Below are 7,535 nucleotides of genomic sequence, written 5' to 3'. Positions count from 1 at the left end.
ACTTCCCGCGTGCTCATGTGAGAAATGAGAAAATAAATGGACATACACGCTGGCCAAAAGTGTGGGGAAATCAATAGTAGTGCCAAATCAGAAAGCTGGCTCAACCTTCAGTGTCTTTCTTGAAGTAGAAAGCCCCAAATAGCTAGAAGCTATGAAAGACTCCAGGTCTGATTCTTCCCTCTAAGAAGCACACCGCAGGGTCCTTGTTCCTAAGCCAGCTCAAGGGTGGGTGTTGAGAGGGAGATTGCTTCAGAACGAATCTTTTTCTAACTCCACAACTTCTTTCCTTCATTCTGAGGTGCACCCCTCACCTACTCCTCAAAGTCCCATATCCAGGAGTCTCTGTGCCAAAATGGGTTGTAACTGACGAGACTTTGTTTCCAATCTGAATGTCTTGAAGAAAAAAAAAATTCAGTTACCTAAAGTGTCCTTCAGGCTCTAAATTATTGTCTATGATGAAAATAGTAAAGCTTTTCAAAGTAAAATAGGCACAATGATTTATGAAATTACCTAAAGAAAAATGAGTGTAGTTAATCTTTTTGGCAGGAGGCATTTTCACTAGCTGAGCAGGCTGGTGCTGTCAGCAAAGATTCTGAGTAGACAAGGAAAACTTGGCAAATTTCAGAGAGCTGGGCAGGGTGGTGGCAATGTGCTGAAAGATCTACAAGGGAAAGCCTTCATGATTTTACAATAGACCCTAATCTTTTGGTTAGGGGATCTTTGACCTAGTTCATTTTTCTGTCTCCTGCAATAAAAAATGTCATGGTCAGCTGGGCACAGTGGCTCTCTCCTGTAATCCCAGCACTTTGGGAGGCCGAGGCGAGAGGATCACTTGTGCCCAGGAATTTGAGACCCCCACCTGGGCAATCACATCTCTACAAAAAATACGAAAATTGGCCCAGTGTGGTGGGGCATGCCTGTAGTCCCAGCTACTCAGGAGACTGAGGTGGAAGGATCTGCTTGAGCCTGGAAAGTCAAGGCTGAAGGGAGCCAAGATCGTGCCACTGCATTCCAGCCTGAACACCAGAGAGAGACCTTGTCTTAAAAAACAAAAAGAAAAACAAAAAAAAAAGGTCAATCTCTTTTGAAAGGTTTTCAGATTTAAAAAGAAGAAACATCCTTCTTTGGGCTTTGGCAATGAGGTCTTCATTATATTGTAACCCTTCAAATTTGCCTATAACTTTAAAAACATTCTAATTTTCATCACTGCTTTTTCCCCAGGCTCAAGCAATCCTCCCACCTCATCCTCCCTAGTAGCTGGAACCACAGGCATACACCACCATACCTGGCTAATTTTTATTTATTTTTATTTTTTTGTAGAGACGGGGTTTCTGCCCAATCTGGTCTCAAACTCCTGGCTCAAGTGAGCTGCCTGCCTTGACCTCCCAAAGGGCTGGGCTTACAGGCTTGAAAAGCATGACTACTTTCAAGTTGTATTATATTTTATTTCAAAAGAGCACTTTACTTGTAACCACTGCTGCTAAAAACTAACCTGATGTTTTAAGGTGCTCAGCTAGGTCCCTTATAAGCTACGTATACAGTTCTAATAAATTCTTCTCTGATAGCCCTGCCAACAGTCAGAATTGTCCAAACCCTGGGGAATCTACAGAGATAGTCACCTGTCAGTGGGCTCAGTGTAGGCAGAACTACTATCGTCAAGTTATTACCAAAAGAAATGAAGAACTGGATGAGTGCTTAGATTAAATCAGTGTTTATAAGCTCTCTCTCTTTTTTTTTTTACCACAAGTAATATTAAACACATTTTTGCATTGTGATTCAATACATAGGTTTTACATATATATGTAAATATATATGATGTATAAATGTGTAAGTAGATACATGTAAATATATATATATATGTTACAGGTTGAATTAGTTGAATCCCTACCCCCAAAAGATATGAAGTCCTAACCCTTGGTACGTGTGGTTGTGACTTATTTGGAAATAGGATCTTTGCAGATATAAACAAGTTAAGATGAGGTCAGTAGGATGGGCCCTAATCTAGTACAAATGATATCCTTATAGGAAGAGGGAAGTTTGGACACAGACACACAGAGACAAGAGAATACCATGCGACAAAGGCAGAGATTGGAATGATATAGCTGCAAGCCAGGGATGCCAAAGATTGCAGGTGAAGAGTCAAGGAAGGATTCTACCCAGAGTTGCACGGCCTTACTGACACCTTGATTTGGGCTTCTAGACTCCAGAATGATGACAGAATAAATTTATCTGTGTGGATGTGTGTGTGTGTGTGTGTTTCCCTACAAAAGAGACAAGGTCTCATTCTATCCCCCAGGATGGAGTGCAGTGTCATGATCATAGCTCACTGCAGCCTCGATCTCCTGGACTCAAGGCATCTTCCCACCCCAGCCTCCCGGGAAGCTGGACTACAGGTGTGACCCACTGTGCCGGCTCTGTTGTTGTAAGCCACCGAGTTTGTGGAAATTTGTTATGGCAGTTCTAGAAAATGAATATAATAATTAAAAAGAAAGTTTTGCTAACTGCTACCTTTACCATGTGCAATTTTATTTTATTCTTTTTTTAAGCTTGTCATAACTCAGTTCACTGGTTTCATAATCTACTAATGGGTTGTAATCCAAAGTGTGAATAATATACCAGAAATACCCTTGAAGGTTCTTTCCAAACTTGAGAGTTTGTGATTCTATGGGACCTAAGTGGGGCACAGATCAGAAGAATCAAAACACAAAAAAGGCTGCGCACAGTGGCTCATGCCTATAGTCCCAGCACTTCAGGATGCCAAGGTGGGCAGATCACTTGAAGTCAGGAGTTCAAGACCAGCCTGGCCAACATGGTGAAACCCCATCTCTACCGAAAAAACAAAAATTAGCCAGGCATGGTGGCACATGCCTGTAATCCCAGCTATTAGGGAGGCTGAGGCAGGAGAATCTCTTGAACCCAGGAGGCAGAGGTTGCAGTGAGCCAAGATTGCGCCACTGCACTCCACTCCAGCCTGGGCAACAGAGCGATACTCTGTCTAAAAAAAAAAAAAAAAAACCCCCCCCCAAAAAAAAAACACCTAGTTTTGTACCCTACTCAGCATAGTCAATCTTCACCCTATAATCTCTTATAGTTTCTGGAAAAAGACAGAAATATTTTAATATTAGACAACACAAAGCAATAGCATTAATAAAAAGTTGTTTATTAAAGAATCTGGCTATTGCTGGCCAGGCGCGGTGGCTCATGCCTGTAATCCCAGCACTTTGGGAGGCCAAGGCGGGCAGATCACAAGTTCAGGAGATTGAGACCATCCTGGCTAACACGGTGAAACCCAGTCTCTACTAAAAATACAAAAAAATAGCCAGGCATGTTGGCAGGCGCCTGTAGCCCCAACTACTGGAGAAGCTGAGGCAGGAGAATCGCTTGAACCAGGAGGTGGAGGTGGCAGTGAGCCGAGATCGCGCCACTGCACTCCAGCTTGGGCAACAGACAGAGAGAGACTCCGTCTCAAAAAAAAAAAAAAAAAAAAAGAACTTGGCTATTGCTAATAATTCCCTTCCCCCAAATAATAGATATGAAAACATTTAATTATAACTTAAATACGATTATTTTCATGCCTCGATTACTTGACAATTCCCACTGTATTAGAAACTCTTTTGAAGCTGAATAAAGGTGCAGATTTTCTAACACAGTTGTGTCATTAGTAGGTTCAGCTGGTACCCCATCAAAAAGGCATTTTTTTGTTTGTTTGTTTGAGACAGAGTTTTGCTCTTGTTGCCCAGGCTGGAGTGCAATGGCTCAATCTCGGCTCACTGCAACCTCTGCCTCCTGGGTTCAAGCAATTCTCCTGCCTTGGCCTCCCAAGTAGCTGGGATTACAGGCATGCGCCACCATACCCAGCTAATTTTTTTGTATTTAGTAGAGATGGGGTTTCACCTTGTTGGTCAGGCCAGGCTGGAATTCCTGACCTTAGGTGATCCATCCACCTCGGCTTCCTAAAGTGCTGGGATTACAGGCATGAGCCACCACGCCCAGCCAAAAAGGCATGATTTCATAGAGTTTATGAATTGCAAGCTGGCTGTGGGAGGCAGTTGCTTCCCAGTGTGGCTGATGCCTGGGCAGCAGTGTAGGTGAGTAGTCAAGAGCATTGGCTTTCCTGCCAGGCAGCCCTTCAGGGTCAGGTGGATTTAGTTTCACGACCTTGGGTATTTATTTAGCCTCTCTTGCCGTCAATTTAATTATCTATTGCTCTCTTTTTTTCTTTTCTTGTAAAGACAGGGATCTCACTATGTTGCCTGGGCTGGTCTCAAACTCTTGGCCTCAAGCAGTCCTCCCGCCTCAGTGTCCAGAGGAGCAGGGACTCCAGGCTTGCCCTATCATGCCTGACTAAATTAATTTTTTCATTTTTTGTAGAGACAGGGTCTTGCTATATTGCCTAGGCTGGTCTTGAACTCCTGGCCTCAAGCAGTCCTCCCGCCTTGGCCTTCCAAAGCACTAGGATTACAGGCAGGAGCCACCACACCTGGCCTAATTATCTCTTAAATGATAACAATAACCTCTGCCTCCCTGGGGTGTTGTTGGAATTAAATAAATTAATGTACATAAAGCATTTAGCATAGTTCCTGTCACATTGTAAACCCTCAGTAAATTTTAGGTTTTTGTTTTTTTTTTCTTTGTGACGGAGTCTCACTCTGTTGCCCAGGCTGGAGTGCAGTGGTGTGATCTTGGCTCACTGCAACCTTCACCTCCCGGGTTCAAGTGATTCTCCGGCCTCAGCCTCCCGAGTAGCTGGGATTAAAGGCATCCGTCACCATGCCCAGCTAATTTTTGTATTTTTAGTAGAGATGGGGTTTCACCATGTTGGCCAGGCTGGTCTCAAACTCCTGACCTCAAGTGATCTGCCCACCTCAGCCTCCCAAAGTGCTGGGATTACAGGCATGAGCCATCACGCCTGGCAATTTTAGGTATTTTTATCATTACCCTACTGTAAGTTCCTTGAAGGTGGAAACCATGATTGAGACATCTTTGCATATAATCATAACTCTGAACACAGTCTCTTGTCCACAACAGGTGCCCAATAACAAATGTTGGTTGCAGGAAAAATTCCATGTCTGACCACATAACAGCACTCCTACTGTTTTTTTGTTTTTGTTTTTGATTTTGAGACAGAGTCTTGCTCTGTCACCCAGGCTGAAGTGCAGTGGCGTGATCTTGGCTCGCTGCCACCTCTGCCTCCTGGGTTCAAGAGATTCTTGTGCCTCAGCCTCCTCAGTAGTTGGGACTACAGGAGCCTGCCACTACGCCCAGCTAATTTTTGTATTTCTAGTAGAGACGGGGATTACCCCATGTTGGCCAGGCTGGTCTCCAACTCCTGACCCCAGGTGATCCACCTGCCTTGGCCTACCAAAGTGCTGGGATTATAGGCATGAGCCACCAAACCCAGCCACTCCTACTGTTTATCTTCTTCACAGACAACACTGATTTCTCAAGGAAAGCCGATCACCTGAACATCCTGGGCAGTAAATGCACCTCATTAATTTTTAAAACATTGTAGCGCTCAATGGCAGCAGCAAGTGGGATTGCTCCCAGCTTCAAAGATGGGAAAAGCTTAAAGGGCATGCATGAGTTTCATCATCAGTCTGTCAACAGGGCTAGAAATAGAAGCCAGAATTCCTGCCATCACAACCCTTATGGGGCAGGCTAATCTCCTTTTAAGAACCTCAGCAGAGTAGCGTTTAACAACCTGTGATACATTTTTGGGAAAAATGGGATTTCTCAAAGAAAAGAAAGTCATTCCCTTCTTTCTTAGTTTATCATTCATAGACTATGCAACAATTTTAGGAATCATTTTGAGAAAACTTGCTACCCTAGACAACTATTTTTTATTTTTTGCAAAACACCCTTTCTTCCTTGGCCTGATGCACTCATATTTTCCATAGTTGTTATTATAGCATGCATGCCACTGTGCCTCCTGCTTCCTTTACTTTGTATAATATCATACTCTTCCATGTTCCTATACTTCATCATTAAATTTTTTTTTTTTTTTTTTTTGAGACAGGGTCTCACTCCATTGCCCAGGCTGGAGTGCAGTGGCCCAGTCATCATGGCTCACTATAGCCTTGACCTTGCAGGCTCAGGCTCCCACCTCAGCCTCCTGGGTAGCTGGGCCTACAGGCATGTGCCACCATACCCTGATAATTTTTGTATTTTTTGAAGGGCAAGAGTTCTCCACATTGCCCAGGCTGGTCTCAAACTCCTGGGCTCAACTGACCTGCCCTCCTCGGCTGCCCAAAGTGCTGGGATAACAAAAACAGGTGGCCAGATTTGACCTGAGGGCTGTAGTTTGCCAATCCCTGGTCTACGTATCAGTTACTTCCTTTGTAATTAGTGGTTTTTGTGTCCTGTTTAATAAATCTTTTCCTACCCCCAAGATCTTAGAGATATTCTCTTGTGATATCCTCTGGAATCTTTGTTGTTTTAATTTTCACGTTTAGATTTACATATAATTCAATTGGAGTTGATTTTTTATGTATACAGTAAGATAAGGGTCAAGATTCTTCCTTCCTTCCACAGATATTCAACCGTTCCAGAAGGTTTTATTAAAAAGACCATTCAAGGGCACCACATTTGTCATAAATTAAGCATCCATAAATGTGTCAGTCTGTTTCTAGGCTCTCATATTGTTCCTTTGGTTTATTTGTTTATTTTTGAGCCAAAATCACAGCCTTAATTATATTGGTTTAATTTTTCTGTGAAAAAAATCCTCCCATTTTTGTCTTCTCCAAGATTGCTTTAACTATTCTTGCTTTAACATGGAGAAACCCTGTCTCTACTAAAAATACAAAATTAGCCGGGCATGGTGGTGCATGCCTGTAATCCCAGCTACTCGGGAGGCTGAGGTAGGAGAATTGCTTGAACCTGGGAGGGGGAGGTTGTGGTGAGCCAAGATTGCGCTATTGCACTCTAGCCTGGGCAACAAGAGCAAAACTCCGTCTCAAAATAATAATAATAATAATAATCTGTTGAGAATTTTCAGAATGTACCAAGGAGATAAATTTGGGGACAATTGACATATTTACAATTCACAATCAAATATTGACATATGGAGTCTTCCAATCATGAATATGAAGTAACTCCTGTTGTTTTTTTCTTTTTCCAAGGCCATCAATCATGAGTGACAGATTATGAATCATCCTTACACTGAAGTGCACCAGAGTCAAATAAGCATCATTTGGCTTTCTCTCTCTTTTAAAAAAATCTTTAGTTTTTCATAATAGTCTTCTATATGGAGATGTTGAAAATCTTTCATTTGTTTTATTCCTAGATATTTGATTGAAAAAACAAACAAACAGAGGTGAGGTTGCCCGGGCTGGAGTGCAGTGGCCATCCTCAGGCACGCTTATACTGCATTACAGCCTTGAAATCCTGGCATTAAGTGATCCTCCTACCTCAGCCTCCCAAGTAGCTGGGACTACAGGTGCCCACCACCACGCCTGGCTAATTTTTTGTATTTTTAGTAGAGACGGGGTTTGACTGTGTTAGCCAGGATGGTTTCAATCTCCTGACCTCGTGATCTG

At 42.9% G+C, this 7,535-nt stretch overlaps 1 non-coding gene across 1 annotated transcript; it reads right to left on the bottom strand.

Moving 5' to 3' along the window:
• Positions 1–7,117: 7,117 nt before the first annotated feature.
• Positions 7,118–7,194, bottom strand: LOC112135961 (small nucleolar RNA SNORD83). Its single transcript, XR_002917178.1, has one exon. It is a non-coding gene; the product is annotated as a small nucleolar RNA SNORD83 (small nucleolar RNA).
• Positions 7,195–7,535: the final 341 nt, after the last annotated feature.

Source organism: Pongo abelii, chromosome 10, assembly GCF_028885655.2.
Source record: "Pongo abelii isolate AG06213 chromosome 10, NHGRI_mPonAbe1-v2.0_pri, whole genome shotgun sequence".
NCBI lineage: Eukaryota > Metazoa > Chordata > Mammalia > Primates > Hominidae > Pongo > Pongo abelii.
The sequence above is the reverse complement of the archived record's forward strand: the minus strand, read 5'-3'. Positions and strand labels throughout refer to the sequence as shown.